This window comes from Lotus japonicus, chromosome 2, assembly GCF_012489685.1.
Source record: "Lotus japonicus ecotype B-129 chromosome 2, LjGifu_v1.2".
NCBI lineage: Eukaryota > Viridiplantae > Streptophyta > Magnoliopsida > Fabales > Fabaceae > Lotus > Lotus japonicus.
In genome coordinates, this window is record NC_080042.1 from 89,834,126 (window position 1) to 89,851,011 (window position 16,886).

Consider the following 16,886-nt stretch of genomic DNA (forward strand, 5'->3'; position numbering starts at 1 on the left):
GTGACTTTTACGTCACAACCTTATCATGTCTTATCCATCACTCACATGATGGATTAAATAATACGTCATTTTAACGTATAAGGGGACCTTGATGGGTAAGCTTATACAATACAATGTCATCACCAAACAATAGATAAACTCATAATGTATTGTATAAGCTTATACTATCATGTCTAATACGGCGTGCCAAACGAGCCCTTAGTTTCCTTATTGTTATGTACGAAGTTTCTTCCACACCTCTATCTATTTTTTTTCTTTCCCTTTTTATAATTAATTAAAATATCAGATAATAATTTTATGTAGGTAGTTTATAAAAAGCAAAACCTCCTTAGAGGGATGTTTTTATTAATTAAAGTGTAGATATAAATTTATATAGGCATGGAAATGAAAATACTGATTAATTAAGTTATGAGTGTTATAATTATTAACTAAGCAATTTGAGTTTGAAAAACTATTTTTTATTTTCCAATATAAGCGTAAATTAATGAATAATTTAACTAAATAATTCCCTGAAAATTAGTATCATGCTTACAATTTAGGTTAACACAACCGACCAAGGGTTCTAAGTTTAACTTTCACCTCTTCATAGACCAAGGATTAGAATTTCCCTACATCCAGTAGAGTCAACGTTAAGCATTTCTCACCGGTGAGCTGTGACAATTGCACATATTAAAACAACTAAAAGAATTATTGAAATGTGTTCAAATAGAAGAAAAAAAATTGGTTGATAAATGTATTCCAATTTGTTGACTAATACATATCAAATTTTGCTCTATAATGTGATTGGATCTTGTAGTCCAAATAATCTCGTACCGTGATGTATGTAGAATAGTAGTTAGACTTAATAACATTTTTGGTCCCTCACTTAGACCACAGGTTCTGAGTTTACCTTTCACCTCTTCATAGACCAAGGATTGGAATTCCCCTACATCCAGTAGAGTCAATGCTGAGCATTTCTCACCGGTGAGCTACGACAATTGCATATATTAAAACATTAAAATAATTATTGAAATATGTTCAAATAGAAGAAAAAAAAATTGGTTGATAAATGTATTCCAATTTGTTGACTAATACATATCAAATTTTGCTCTATAATGTGATTGACTACAAGATCCAAGAAATTTGTCCCTCACTTATCACGATTTGACAGTTTTGGTCCCTCAAGAAATTTATTAGCCTACAATGTCCCTCACGTTTACTCACTGTTGCAGTTTTTGTTTTTCGTTAACTTTCATCCAATATTTAACGGTTTTTAACTAAAAAATAAGGCTTGAAGAACTGTTTTATGTCTAATGATTAACAATTTTAAGGTTTCTGTTTTTTTTTAATTAATTTGTTAGTCAAGACCTGTAAAAAAATATTGGGATGGAAGTTGACTGAAAATAAAAAATACAATTAGTAAACGTGAGTGACGTTGTAGGCTAATAAATTTCATGAGGGAGCAGAACTGCTAAACTGTGATAAGTGAGGGACAAAAAGTGCTATTAAGCCTAATCGTTATTAGTTAAATAAAAATACTTATATCTAGGAGTGGGCTAAGAGTGTTTTCTGTATGTTCTACTATTTGAAAAAAAACGATTTTGAGGAACTCCATATATTATTTTACTACAACTTACAAAATTATCACTTTAAATTATCTTTTAGAATGTCTTTTTATTTTTAATTTTTAATTTTTGTACGTAATGAAAAATTACATGCGAAATCGATAGCAATTGATATCCGTCCGATGTTGAATATCATTATTTATTTGTCAACAAACCAATTGCATTTTTATTTCCTCCTTAGTAAAAAAAAAAACCCCATCTTCATTGAAAGGAGCTTATGACTCATTTACACTTTTACAAACATTTACATTTTCACTTTGTTTTTCTTTTAACCATATATAATCACTATAGATCTCTCACTTTTTCACTATTTTCTTATTACCTCTCTCCTTTTTCCTATTTATTTCCACTTATATACAAGTGTGAATGAAATATAATTAGTTGAAAAAATTGTTATCTTGTCCCCGTATGATAGGTCAAGTGGTAGGAGCTGAGCGTAGGGGTGTCTAAGGGACGGGTTGGGACGGGTTATGGTTAACCCTAACCCGACCCTAAATATTGACCGGACCAATTCTTAAACCCTAACCCGTCCCTAGACCCGAAGCAACCCGATAATATGCGGGTTCAATTTAGGTCGGGTCTATGTAGGACGGGACCGGGTTGACCCGAGGGACAATAAATCTAAGACTATTTGATATTAATTGTAAAATTTAAAGATAATAACATACTAAAAGAGTTATAAGTGAGAACTATTTTTTATAAAAAAAAGAACTTGAAAGGACCAAATTCTTGCATAATCTATTGTACTTGAGAGGTTTACGTTTTATTTGATCTATATGCACCTGTCACTCATTTCGTTTAATCTCTTTTCACTTGTCTCACATGTGCATAATGCACATGCATGATTTTCTCTTGTTAGAGCATGAAAGTGTTCATCTTTTGACCAACGTTTATTTAATCCATAAGATAGAAGTTAAGCATTTTCATCTCATCCACATGGTAAGATAAATTTGAGCACCATCTATCACACTTTGACCATTATAACAAATTAAAATTTTATAAAATATATATGTGGGACGGGCCGAGTGGTCCGAGTATCAACCCGAACCTGACCCGAAGCTGGATAACTCAATGATCAACCCGAACCCGGTATCTTTTAATGATCAGGTCGGGACGTGTTGGCGGGTAGGGTCGGGTCTTGTACACCCCTAAGCTGAGGGACATATGAGCTGGGTAAGGGAGGTCCAAAGATCGAATCCCGGCGGATGCAATTTATATTTTCGATGTACAAAAAAAAAAGTTGTTATCTTCCTTCCCCTCGTTAGAACTTACTCCCTCTGTTCCTATTTAACTCTTCATGAAGAGAAGAAACACACATATTAAGGAGTGTAATTAATTTTGTTACTTTTTATAAAAGTATTATTTGATTTCCTATTTCACCCTTTAAAGTGTATATTATCTTTCCTCATTTATTGTTCCTGCAAGGGCATTTCTTGGAAAAACATCATTTAATACTCTCTTGAAATTCTAAGTTGACAGATATATAGAAATAAATTTTTTTCTTTAAAGTGGACAGTTAATAAGAAACGGAGGGAGGGAGTAGAACCTAAAAATTCGAAAACATCATATTCGTGAGTATGATATTTACAATGTAATAGATATATTATTTTCCGACAATACAATTGATATACGCATTCACAAATATAGATGGTGGTCCTCTCATTTGTAAACCTCGTCAATTATTCTCGTTACAATTTTTTATCTATCGTTCTCTTCATATAATTTCAATAGTTGTTTCTTTAAAATAAAAATATATATACACAATGTTTGACATTTTCAATTCACCTGAGAGGATTTTAATTTTGGTTTTCCATTGTCAATGTCAAAAATTGTCTAGATTAAATGTGTTAACTGATGACTAAAAAATAGTATGCACAATATATTTCCGACTTTTGATGAAATATACTAAAGAATCATGTCGTGTTTATAATATGTAGCATTATGACTTTAGTCTTAATTAAACACTATAATTTGCTGACTTTTTTAAAGTTTTGCCAAATGATAATAATAAAATGAAATTACAGAGCAGAAAAAAAGCCACCGAGCACCGAGACACATTAGAAGGTTTTAGATCGTTTGTCTTATACTACGTTTTTTCTAGGACTTCCATTTAATTTTGTTGGTGACAGCACTAAGCATTCATTATGTTATGGGGGAACAGAAATTCACGGTTATGAATTGTTGAGGAAAATGTCTATCTCATCCATCCACACCACCATTAATTCCACCATCTAATTTCAAGGATATGTAATGCAATATATGTAATGCAATATGCTTAATTATGTGTCACACTGTCGCATGTTTTAAAATTCAATGCCGGCACCACAAGGCAGCAATAACCAATACTAGGATTTGATTTAAGCACTGACTAACTGAATATTCAATATTATTGGAGGATTGAATTTTTTCTCCCAAGATATCAAGTTTTTTTCCTAACTTTAATGACAAGTTTAGACTTTAGATGCAAAAGTGAAAATGACAAAAAAAATGAAAAGGAAATAATAGAAAAAGAGACTATTTTTAAGTTGTTTTGAACTAATGGAAAAAGAAAAAAAAGGTAAGAGAAAATAAAATTAGTCAATAATATTTTTACAATTTTACCCTTACATGAAGTTTTAAAATATGAGTTTAATATTATATATGCATTGTAAAATATAAAAAAATGTAACCATGCGTATGAAGAATAATTTGTTAGGAGTCACTTATTGTGATCTATAAGTGTCGAGAAAATTAATCTCATGATTGTCGAATGTGGGATACCTTAAAAAAAACTAAATTATATTCACAGTATCTCTTCATCTTGGTCTATCAATTTATTCTAGTTGGCTAGATCTCTTAAACTAAGAATAGTTATATAGGCTGCAGAATTTTAAATGCGTTTCACTAACAAGATGGTAATTTAGAATGTAGAATTTTATCTTCTTTTTTTTACATCGAAAATATAATTTTACACTCTACATGGATTGATTCCTAGATTTTCTCCTCCCAACCCACATGTCCCTTAACTCTTATCAGTTGATTTATTCTCTAAATCAATAATCAATGTAAACTTTTTTGTTTTTTTTTTTGTCAATAAAGTTTTTTGTTTAAAATCAATACAATTTTGCTGGGTCGAATTTTATGATAAAACACATAAACATATTTTTGGTCAATTTTCTTAAAGAAAATGTTGTTGCTATATGGGCTTCTGAACTTTACGTTTGGGCCTAATAGATACACGGACTAGGCAAAGATCCAGTTGCAGAACAATCAGAAAGTTGATTTAACGGCCCCATACGTGGTCAAAGTCAAAGTTTTTCATCTCTCTTTCCATGCTTATCCAAACATAGAGAATCAAGTTTTCCCGCATTTTCCTCTTCAAACATGTCTTCTCCCTTATTTTTCACACAAACAAACAAATTGTAACTAAAATACATATGGAGATCTGTTTTAAAAAAAAATTGCGTAGGGCATTTTTAGATGTTTACAAATACATTATTTAAATAATTATGATCAATTATGTCAATTGAACTAGATAAACGTTTGTGTGAAAACTCACCACACAAATCTACAAGAACGAACTAGACAAGGGGATAGTCTAACTCATGTTTCTGAATGAAAGTCAAAAAATGGGATAATATGACAACTATTTTATTTGGAGTAATGATATATACACACCTCATCTTTTAAACACTTCATTTCCACTTATTTTTGTTTCTACCTCTCTCCTTTTATCATCTATCACATCTCATACTTTCTCTCTCATACTTTTTCTTTTCTTCCTATCTCTCTCCTCCTCCTCCTCCTTCCACCTCAAAATGAGGTGTGAAGAAATCATAATTCTTTTATTTGTAGTTGTCTCTTGCAAATCATTAGGTCTTGACTTTTACAGTAAAAAGTTGAATTGATAAAAAATTATAATTTTTTATCACTTTGTAGAGCTACATGGCACTATGGCAGCAGATAATCCAAAATATGGGTTTTATATGATTGACATTGTGTGTACATTATGTGGATGAATTTTTAGACGTGTCCTTGAGTTGAGGGGGTCGGGGCTGAATTTTCGGTTGAAGAATAAGGGTGATGAGTCATATCGCTCATTTGGTCTGTGGTCTAACATGGGCGTATCAATTCCTAAGACACTCGGGCTGATCATTTTGTATACCTAATGGGCCGGGTAACCCATGGTTCGTTCGGACCAAAATCCAAGTTATAAATAACAGGCACCGCCCAAGCGGCAGGGGACCTATCATTTTTACGCAATTTTCTTAGCTTTTTACTTATCTTGTTCGCTCTCAGTTTGATTATCCCACGTTAAGGTTCTATACCGGAACATTGGCGCCCACCGTGGGGCCGAAGGATACTTTCCTAGGCTTCGTTTTCCACCACAATGGTGACTCGATCCGGGGCGAACGGAGAGAGGAATCACGTTCAACAGAATTAAGTTCCTCCCGATGTTCTTCAACAGATCATGGACGAACTCAATGAACTTCGTCAACACAATCAACAGTTACAGAATCAACTTACTGATATCAATCAGACTCAGGGGTTACGAGAGGGCGATCGAAGAATGGCTGAGACGGTGGTGGACTTTCAACCTTTCACAGAGGAAATAGCGAACACCGCTGTCCCAGATAATTTGAAGACGTTAAAGCTCGATTCCTATTACGGCGATTCAGATCCAAAGGACCATTTAGTGTATTTTAATACAAAAATGGTTATTGTAGGCGCATCAGATGCTCTAAAGTGCAAAATGCTTCCGTCGACTTTTAAGAAGTCGGCGATGATTTGGTTTACCACTTTGCCTTCAAGGTCAATTGTAAATTTCACGGAGTTATCAACAAAGTTCTTGTCTCAATTTTCTACCAGTCGTGCTCAGAAGGTGACTCCGGCGACATTATTCAACATTCGGCAGGGAGTAAATGAGACTTTGCAATCTTATATGGGGCGTTTCAATCAACTATCTGTTCATTTGGAGGATAAGATGCCGGAAATTTGCATTGCAGCCTTTGAATTGGGTTTGAGGCCGGGCGGTCTAAACAGTAATTTAAGCAGGAAACCGGTGGAAACAATGGTGCATCTACGTGAAAGGGTTCAAGGATACATTAGGGAGGAGCAAAGTGATCAGATCAAGAATAACCGCCCAAATGCGGTGGTAACAGGGCAGAAACAGCAGTTCGAGGCGAAAAAAGGAGTGGTTACGGATCAATATTCGAAGGGATGGACAGAACGTGGAAATACGGGATATAATAACCGCAATCGTTATGACAATCGATTTGATAACTGTTCCAATTTCAAAAATCGTGCTCAACCGTATGGAGTGTGTGGACCAGGGCATTCGATGACGTGGACTCGGAATCAAAATGAACGTTCAGCACCTTTGGCGGTTAACTTAACTGATGCTTTACACATGTGTTTGGAGGCGAATGTTATCCGTTTTCCACGGCAACCAAAGCCGTCAACAGGTTATGTGGATAAAAAGAAGTGGTGTGAATACCATAGAATTTCAGGACATAATACTGATGACTGTTTCACTTTGAAGAAGGAGATAGAAAAATTGGTGAAGGCAGGATGTATGAAGCAACTTGAAGGGCGGAATAATTCTGAAGAGGCTGGAACTTCAACAAAGCGAACTGAAGATGGAAAGGAAATTGATAGTGATGGTCAGAACAGGCAATCAGAGGGTAAAGCTAAGGGGCGAATTCATTCTATCTTTGGTGGATTTCGAGGGGGAGGAGTAACTAATTCAGCTCGAAAGAGGTATGTTCATTCAATTAATGCCGTTTATTCTAACGATTGGGGAAGTTGGGCAATTAATCAGCCAGATATTACTTTTACTGTGCGGGATTTTGAGGGTGTTCAGCCTCATGAAGATGATCCAATTGTGGTGATGTTAACGATTGCTGAATATGAGATTGAGAGGGTACTTTTGGATCAGGGAAGTTCGGCGGATTTAATTTATGGAGACGCTTTTGAAAAATTGGGGCTGACAGAATCTGATTTGCAGCCTTATGATGGGTCCTTGGTGGGTTTTTCTGGTGAAAAAGTATTTGTCAGAGGTTACGTGGAGTTGAATACTATTTTTGGGGAAGGAAAAAATGCGGAAACATTTGCTATTAAATTTTTAGTAGTAAAATGTACTTCGCCGTACAATGTGCTTATTGGAAGACCTTCATTGAATAAGTTAGGGGCGATCATTTCTACCAGACACTTAACAGTCAAGTATACGCTGAGCAAGGGAGGAGTCGGAGTGCTAAAGGCGGATCAAATTGTAGCCAGAAAATGTTATTCTGAAAGCTTCAAGCAATATGGTCATATGGGAAAGAAAGCTGTGAAAAAGGGACACAGGGTGTATGAGATTGATATGAATCAGGAAGAAACAAGTTTAGATCCTCGTGATGGATTTATTGAAAGCAAGATGACATCAGAAGAGGAAACCAAAGTAGTGGCGATTGGCGAGAGGAATTTGAAGGTTGGAACGAGTTTGACAGCAAGTCAGCAAGATAGGCTGGTTAAACTTTTGGCTGAAAACATGGATTTATTTGCATGGAGTGCGAAAGATCTTCCTGGAATTGATCCGGAGTTTATTTGTCATAAGTTAGCTTTAAATCCAGGGGCAAAACCAATTGTTCAACTTAAAAGAAAGATGGGCGAAGAGAAAGCTGAAGCTGTTAAAGTGGAAACGAACAAACTTTTGGAGGCTGGATTTATTAGGGAAGTGAAATATCCAACGTGGTTGGCGAACGTTGTTATGGTGAAAAAGGCTAACGGAAAATGGAGAATGTGTACTGATTATACGAATTTGAACAAACATTGTCCGAAGAACTCTTATCCTTTGCCGAATATTGATAAGCTTGTGGATAGGGCGTCTGGATTTGGAATGCTTAGCCTGATGGATGCATACTCTGGATACCATCAAATCAGAATGTATGGACCGGACGAGGAGAAGACAGCTTTTATGACGAATCAGGCGAACTACTGCTATCAAACCATGCCATTTGGACTCAAAAATGCGGGGGCAACTTATCAAAGGTTGATGGATAAGGTATTTGAGAAGCAGGTGGGGCGTAACATGGAGATTTATGTTGATGACATGGTGGTGAAGTCAAGTGAGATGTTAACACATTGTTCAGATTTGGAAGAGGCTTTTGGGGAGCTCAGAAAGCATAATATGAGGCTTAATCCAGAGAAATGTTCGTTTGGGATTCAGAGTGGAAAGTTTTTGGGATTTATGATTACAAGAAGAGGAATTGAAGCAAATCCTGATAAATGCAAGGCCATAATTGAGATGCAGAGTCCTACTTCAGTGAAAGATGTGCAAAAATTAACAGGAAGAATTGCAGCTTTGGCGAGATTTTTGCCGTGTTCTGGAAGTAAATCAGCTCCATTTTTCCAGTGTTTGAGAAAAAATAAGGCGTTTCAATGGACAGATGAATGTGAAGCAGCGTTTCAAAGTTTGAAGCAGCACCTATCAAAACCACCCATCTTATCAAAGCCAGTTCCAGGTATTTCGCTTTCAATATTTATTTCAATATCTGATAGTGCTGTTAGCTCAGTTTTACTGCAAGAACTCAAGGACGAATTGAGAATCATATATTTTGTGAGTCATGCACTCCAAGGAGCAGAATTGAGATACCAAAAGATTGAAAAGGCTGCTTTAGCCCTAATTATATCCGCCAGGAAATTACGACCCTATTTTCAAGGCTTTCCAGTGGTAGTTAAAACTGACTTACCACTTCGCCAAGTGTTACAAAAACCTGACTTAGCTGGGAGGATGGTTTCCTGGGCTGTTGAATTATCCGAGTTTGGAATCACTTTTGAGAAAAAGGGGCAGGTTAAGCCACAGACTTTGATCGATTTTGTCAATGAAATGTCTCCAGATGACAGGGGTGGAGAATCAGGCGAATGGAGTTTGTCAGTTGATGGTTCGTCTAATATTAAAGGTAGTGGGGCTGGAGTGATCTTAGAGGGACCAGGGGGCGTAACAGTTGAACAGTCTTTGAAGTTTGATTTTAAAGCCAGTAATAATCAAGCAGAGTATGAAGCTATAATCGCAGGTTTGAAGTTAGCAATTGAAATGGGCGTACAAAGCATCAGGATCAAGACAGATTCACAAATAGTTTCCAGACAAATCCAAGGAGAGTATCAGGCGAAGGATGTGCAGCTGGCCAATTACTTAGTGAAGGCTCAAAGTTTGATGAAGCAGGTGCCGAAAGTGCATATCAATCATGTGCCAAGGGAGGAGAACACGAGGGCTGATATCTTGTCAAAGTTAGCAAGTACCAAGAAACCAGGAAACAACAAATCAGTCATTCAGGAAGTATTAAACAGTCCCAGCATCGAAAGTGAAGAAATTATGGCAATTCCAATGGTGGTGGATCAAGATTGGATGGGTCGAATCAAGTTGTGTTTAGAAGCAGAGGGGGCTGACTTACTTTTATTTACTAAAGAACAAATTCGAGAGGCAAGTCCTTACACTTTATTGGGCGATCAATTGTACAGAAGGGGAGTGGGAGTTCCATTGCTGAGATGTGTTTCCAAAGATGAAGCTAACAGAATTATCTTCGAAGTGCATGAGGGAGTGTGTGCAAGTCATGTAGGGGGAAGATCTCTAGCAGCAAAAGTTTTGAGAGCAGGGTTTTATTGGCCAACACTGAGATCAGATTGTATGGAGTATGCGAAGAAATGTGAAAAGTGTCAGATGTATGCAGATTTGCATAGAGCACCGCCAGAGACTTTGAGTTCGATGAGTTCATCATGGCCATTCGCAATGTGGGGAGTGGATATTTTGGGACCTTTTACTCCAGCGGGTTCACAAGTTAAATTCGTTTTGGTAGCAGTGGACTATTTTACAAAATGGATTGAGGCGGAATCAATGGCAAAAATCACAGCAGAAAAAGTTAAAAGATTTTATTGGAGGAAGATAATTTGCAGATTTGGGCTACCAGCTACGATCATTTCAGACAATGGCACTCAGTTTACAAGTAGAAGTGTAAAGGATTTTTGTGCAGAGATGAGTATTGAGATGCGTTTTGCATCGGTGGAACACCCACAATCGAATGGGCAAGTGGAATCTGCGAATAAGGTAATTCTAAATGGGATCAAGAAGCATTTGGGCGAAGCAAAAGGATTATGGGCCGATGAATTGATTACCGTTATTTGGGCGTACAATACAACGCCACAATCAACTACTGGCGAATCACCGTTCAAATTGACGTACGGAGTGGATGCGATGATTCCAGTAGAGGTGCAAGACATAACATTTAGAGTGGCAACTTATGAAGAAGAACATAATGATATGAATAGACTTGTGGATTTGAATTTGGCTGAGGAGACTCATGCAGAGGTTCGTTTGAGGCAGGCAGTGGTAAAGCAAAGGTCAGAAAGGCGATACAACACGAGAGTAGTTCTGAGGCAGATGGAAGTAGGAGATTTGGTATTGAAAAGAAAAGCAAAAGGGTCAGACGATTCAAAGTTGTCACCAAATTGGGAAGGACCTTACAGAATTCGGAGAAATTTGGGCCAGGGGGCGTACCATTTGGAACAGTTGTCTGGAAGAAGGGTGTCGAGGGCTTGGAATGCGCAACATCTGCGTTACTATTACAGTTGAAGTGAGGGATGTTCGCCTAATTTGTTTTCCGTGTGTTTCAGTTTGTGTGTTTTGAAGACTATGTTAGTTGTTTCCATTATGTGTGCGTGTGAAAAACTATGTTGGTTCTCCATGTTGTTTAGAATATGTTTGGTGTGTAAGACTCAGTTTGATGTGCTCTTTTCTCTACCTGAAAAGGAGAGTTTTTAACGAGGCATCACATATTAATAAACAAACAGGTGTGCACTCTTTTCTCTACCCCAGGCGGGAGAATTTTTAACGAGGCATAACCTTTAAAAATGTTCAGGGGCGTAACATTTTATATCCCATAGCGGAAAACTTATCAGCTAAGGTCTATCAATTGGGCAATGTCAGACAATTGAGAAAAGAGTAAGTCTCTTAAAACAAGAGCGTCCGGCCACGAATTCATAAGCACAGCCTTAACTTGGATTTAAGCTTGTCCAAAATAAGCACAAGTCTCCACGCGAGCATAATAACGAAATCAAATATTGTGACTTTGATTTCTATAAATAACTATGTCAAATGATGAAAAATTTGACTAAGTTATATACACTAAAGCCTTATGATTTCAAAGTAGTTGAATAAGTTTCAAACTTGCAAAAATTTTGGAGATTCGTTCAAGAGAATTTTACTACATACAGTAAAATAGTGAAAGAGGGCGGATCAATTCTGATGAAAAGGTTAGTAAATGAAGTCATTCATACTCTGTTAAAAGCTCTTATGCTTTGATATTTAATATTATGTTTTTAATCTTAGTACTTAGTTAGAATATAAGTTACTCAGTTTAAATACACGTTATCTTGACGGAATAACATGTTTCATTTGAGACAAGGTGCTTGTAGGAAAATTTGGGATGAGGAAAGTCTTTGACAAATATATAACAGTGAAGGAAATTCATGACATTGATTGAAAGTTTGTTACATGAAAGCAAGGGGAATAAAGGAACGGAAAAATAAAAAGGACCGGAGGTCTTTTACATAATTTGCTATAAGGAAAGGGCACAAAAGTCGTAGTTAATGGTTTTCCCCTTCTCCTTCCTTGGTGTTAACATTTTCTTCTTCATTCTTCTCTTTTTCTTCTTCTTCATCTTCTTCTTCTCCATCTTCTTCTTCACCTTCTCCATCTGCTTGGTCGGGGCTAACCAATTTGCCATCCACGATGCGAGCATAGGGGTTGGAACCCTCAAGGTTGATCGCCAAATCAGGATTGAGGAAGGAGACTTGATTCAGTGCTTTGGCGAAACCAGCCTCAAATTGATCCAAAACAGAACACTTCAACTCAGCAATTTCTGTCTTCAGTGTGGAGTTTTCATTCAAAGTTTGATTATGAACAGTGGTCAACTGCGTAAGATCAGCTTTCATCTTCTCATTCTCTCCATTTAATGCTTGAATGGATGAATTGTTTTCCGCAGCAGTCTTCTTCAAATTGGTGACTTCCCATGTTAAGTCAGCAGCTTTCTTCTCAATCGCTTTGTTGGACTTATCCAACAACTTCATAGTAGCCTTCAACTTTTCAATTTCTTTTTCTTTTTCTTCGACGAGTTTGGTGTTGGCAAGGCCATCAAACCCGGCAGATTCCAAGTCAATCATTTTAGAAATGGCAGCAATCTCTAGACCCTTCGTCATCATGGCTTGACAAGCCTCCTTTAATCCCATCTTCCTCATCTTTTCACGGTCCGCCTCAAAAACCAAATTTGTTTCCACCAGCGAATTAAAGTCAATCTTCGAGTCCCATAGCGAAGTTACTTCATTGGAAGTTAACTCCTCGAACTCTTTTAGCAAGTTCTTCCAGCAAGGGGGCGGAGCACTTGATGAACAGCCTTTGTTCATTTCAACAGCAGCACTCTTGTTCATGAATTGATCAAGAGATGTTTGATTTGGAGTTTTGTTTTTGGCCGAAGTAGTTTCTTCATTTTTCTTCTTTTTCTTGGTGGGGCGATCAGTTTCAGTGCCGGAATGACTTGTGTTTTGTTCGGCAATGGACTTCGTCGGGTTCCTTTTCTCACGAGCAGCTTGTTGCTCGCGGCGGAAACGGAGGATGTCTTCCTCTGAAAGGCGAGCCATTTAGGCTGCAAAAAGAATAAGAATGTTAGAACATCGGTAAACATAGTGTAAAACAGGAAGAAAAAAAATGTCAACTAGGATGCCTTACCAATATACGTTCCCGCTTGATTTTTAGAAAGGGCGGTCATAAAATCTTTCAGGTTTAATCCTAGGTTGGACAGGAATCGACAGTCAACTAGTTCCTCGGGAGTCAGGGCATCGTCAGGAATTTTGACGATTACCTCATATCGGTTCGTCCAATAGAAAGGAAATCGAGGGCTTCCATCATCAAAGTAGAATATATCCTTACAGCGATCAGATTCGCGAAGTTTGAAAAATCTTCCTTTGAAGTGTTTGTAGTGACTTTTGTAAAGGGTAAATAATCCTAGGCCCCTAGCAGTAGCAAGCGAAACATATTCGCCCCTAACATTTCGTCCACAGGTTTCAAAGAAATAGAAAAATTTGTTGCTTGTGGGTTCGATGCCTAAGGTCAAGCAGAGAATTTCAAAGGCTTTAAGGTAAGCCCATGCATTCCCGTGAAGTTGGGTAGGGGCCACGTTTAGAAGGGTTAAAATAGAACAGGTAAAATCAGAAAAGGGGAGATTGTACTTCAAGTTAGAAAATAGAATTTCAAACAGGTAGGTGAAGTTTCGCCCCAGATTGTCTATTTTTCCGAAACAACAAGGTTCGTCCAGAGCACAGGGAACTATGTCTAGGTGGGCATCTAGGCCATCTTTCCTAAAAGTATACTTGGTCACTAAATCCACTACGGCTTTTGGGGAATTGATTTTGGAAAATTGTTTTTTGATTTTACTTGCAACCCATAAAGAGTCTGCAGAGTTTTGAACATTAGGAGCAGAAGTTTCCCTACGAGTTCGTTTAGCAGCCATTCTTTCAGAGGGAATCCTGAAAGGGAAATTTTAGAAGGGTAAGATGAAGGTAGAAGTTGGGTTTAAGTCGTAGGTTTGAACATAAAAAATTCAAAATCAAGACAAGTTTCTGGGTTGAGAAAGACAAGTTTCTGGGTTGAGAAAAACAAGTTTCTGGGTTGAGAAAGACGAGTTTTTGGGTTGAGAGAAATTTAAGTTTTTGGGTTTGAGCATGCAAAATATTTGTTGAGTTTACAGGAAAAAGGAGGGGAAGAAGATTTACCTGGGACGGATGAAGACTTAGTCGGAATCTGGAAATGTCGCTACTGAGTATAGGTGAAGAGCGGCGGTGTTGGGCAAACTCCGGGAGAAAGGATTAAAAAAGTTTGGATCTTGGTAAAAAGAGAGAGTATAGAAAGGGAAAAATGAGAGTGTGTAGAAAGGGTAGAAATTTTAGGCTTTATATAGAAGGGTAAGACAAGATGAAAAGGTGGGTCTAAAGAGTGAATTAATTCCAGCATTAAATGCTAGATGGATGCGTCTTTTCATGCGTGCATTTAGATGACAGATGTGACGATTGGACTCGGGGGACACGTTGGTCCAAGATCTGATTTTAAAGGGATGTGATTTGTGGTGAATTTGAATTGAAGGGACTTTTTAGTCCAGTAGGTGTGACGTTTCAAAGAGGAGTATGACTCCTCGCATGTGAATTTAATTATCTAATCGTATTTATGTTTGCCTTGATGATGAGGCTAGTGGGTTCTGAGAACGCATGGTAACATTATGGCTCAAGTTCTCAAATATCTGTAGATATCTTGTTGATGTAATTATAGCAGGTAAAAACAATGATGGCTCTTGCCACAGTAAAGGCATAGGAAGTGACAGATAAAGAGATTTGACTAGCTGATTCAACGCGCAAGGGAGAGAAATACAAGAAGAGTTAGACTGATGTGATTATTGTTATCTGTTTTCATTCAAATGAGCAAATGTTATGATTTATACGCCCATCTAAGTTACTTTATAAACATTCTAATGTTGTGGGCTGCTTAAAGACACTTTCGTCTTATTCTAAGCCTTAGTGTCTTGTGGGCTTGTGGTCTAACATGGGCGTATCAATTCCTAAGACACTCGGACTGATCATTTTGTATACCTAATGGGCCGGGCAACCCATGGTTCGTTCGGACCAAAACCCAAGTTATAAATAACAGGCACCGCCCAAGCGGCAGGGGACCTATCATTTTTACGCAATTTTCTTAGCTTTTTTCTTATCTTGTTCGCTTTCAGTTTGATTAGCCCACGTTAAGGTTCTATACCGGAACAGTCAGGTAGTAAATGTGGTTGATTGCCAATAGTTTCGGCCTTCTTTATGGCGGAAGTTTTGATATCAGGATCAAGTTACCAATAACCAAATGTTTGGCCAACATCCCCTAAAAATTTCCTCGCATTTGGATTTACTCGAGCTGGGATATGGAGGAAACAAAAACATTTTAGGCATAAATGAAAAAAATAAAAACATTTTAATGGTCCTTCTCATTTCCTGTAACAAGTGACTTCATCCTATTTTTCTATTCTTCTCTTCTACTCATCCACAATTGGGTAGACGGTAGAGTTACAATTTCATTTCCAAATTAATTTTTCCAATGACCAGTTGTGACACCAGGGACAGGGAAGAAAAGGATGAAGAGTATAATCGGTACAATGAGAAGTCACGGAAAAGGAGCAACACCTAATCAAAGCATGTTAAACATGACTTTATGTAATGTTTTTTCATGCTTACACCTCTCATGTTTGGATTAGCGTGTGAATATGTGATAAACATCACAATCAACATCAATTGTGTTTTTTACCAGAATCCTTTATTCGCTTTCACAACAGAACTACTCCACTTGAATTGATTTTTGTAAAATAACATCCAAACATCGCTTGTGTCTGGCTAGGACCGTTATTTAAGAATATGGAGAGGAAACAATTTGAAACGTAATGGACAACGAAGACCATTAAGACTAAATCCCAATGGAGATAACCGAAACATTGATTTCTGTAACTGCTGTAGACCTGTAGGCAGTAGTAATGAGATCAATAAGAAGTCCTGTGTGAACGGTAAATGACATCTTCATCAAGACTGAACCTGATCTCTCATTTGACCTAATTTAGATTACTAGAATTCTTTGGTGATCACTGATCTGAAAGGATTTCAGCTACATACATCATACATGATCTATGCTGTCATTTAATTTTTCAGTGAAACAATTGCTTTACAATAAGCATGAGGGGTGACATGGACTCCACTCATAGTTCGATCAAGGCAGGCATTCATGAAAGTATTAAGCTAACTTTCAATTTTCCTTTGCAGCAATTTCTGTCACAATTGGGGTTTAATAATATACTACCCAGTTACCTGACACCACCTCCGCGGTAAATGTGAAAACCATGCACAAATCCCTCATCAAAGTCAACAAGTTCCATTCTCCTGAGTTTCCCGTTACTAGAAAAAGGGTGGAACATGAGTCATGACAGGCTAGAAAGTACAATGAGTCAGAGACACCAGGAAACCAGCACCACAATAATATTCCCAAATTGATGACATGAACAAAAGCAGCTTAATTCGCTTTCAAGTTAGTAGAAAGTTAGCTGTATCCCCTTAACGAGTCAATCCTTTGTCAGAGTCACAAGATTTCTATATTCCTCTTTCAAAAAACTACAAAAATATCAAGATGAATATAATACTAATACCAAGATGGAGCAGCACGAAATTCAACCAATTCACAGTACAAAACAAATC